This window comes from Meriones unguiculatus (assembly GCF_030254825.1).
Source record: "Meriones unguiculatus strain TT.TT164.6M chromosome Y unlocalized genomic scaffold, Bangor_MerUng_6.1 ChrY_unordered_Scaffold_23, whole genome shotgun sequence".
NCBI classification, from domain to species: Eukaryota; Metazoa; Chordata; class Mammalia; order Rodentia; family Muridae; genus Meriones; species Meriones unguiculatus.
Genome location: NW_026843709.1, coordinates 32,155,733 through 32,156,510, shown reverse-complemented (window position 1 = coordinate 32,156,510; position 778 = coordinate 32,155,733). Strand labels below are relative to the sequence as shown.

The 778-nt window shown below is 34.3% G+C and overlaps 1 non-coding gene across 1 annotated transcript; it reads right to left on the bottom strand.

The window, feature by feature from the left end:
* Positions 1-409: 409 nt before the first annotated feature.
* On the bottom strand, positions 410-516 carry LOC132651648 (U6 spliceosomal RNA). Its single transcript, XR_009589232.1, has one exon. It is a non-coding gene; the product is annotated as a U6 spliceosomal RNA (small nuclear RNA).
* Between the last annotated feature and the right edge of the window lie 262 nt (positions 517-778).

Sequence of the window (778 nt, the reverse complement as noted above, 5' to 3'; positions counted from 1 at the left end):
TGGCAGGAAGATTTCCTTTTCTAGACTAATTTATTGGGTATTCTGTAGATCTCTTGTATTCTTCTTGGCCTCTCCTTTAAGTTGGGGAAATTTTTTCAATGATTTTGTTGAAAATACTTTCTGGGCCTTAGAGGAGTGAATCTTGCTTTTTTCTCTATTTCTATTATTCTTAGGTTTTATCTTTTTATGTAGTCTTAAATTTCTTGGACAATCTATATCAGGTATTTTTAGATTTAACATTTTCTTTGAAAGAAACATCATTTTCTTCCTTTGTACCTTTGACTCCTGAGATTCTTTGTTCCAGCTCTTATAGTCTATTGGTTATGCTTAGCTCTGTAGTTCATGTTTTCTTCTCTCAGTTCTCCCTCTCCACAACTTTCTTTACTGTGTTTTCTTTAATTTCCCCCCTCCAAATATGGAATGCTACAGGAATTTGTATGTCATCCTTGTGCAGGCACCAAGCTAATCTTCTCTATATTCTTCCAATTTCAGTATATCTGCTGCCGAAGTGACCACCACATAATTCCTTCAGGTGGTCATTAATAAAGTCACTTGTCCTTGACTTATGAGTTTCACATTATCACAGATTCCATTATTATTTGTGAATTGCACAGATATGTCCTCAAAAATGAATTACTTACTGTGAAAATCCTTTCTGACCAAGGCAAATCTTTGAACAAAAAAAATTTAATTGGGACATTATGTTTTTTAAAAAGACCACTGATGATGTCACATCAGCAAGCAGTCATCTTGTTGCAGTCCTTCACCAAAACTGAGA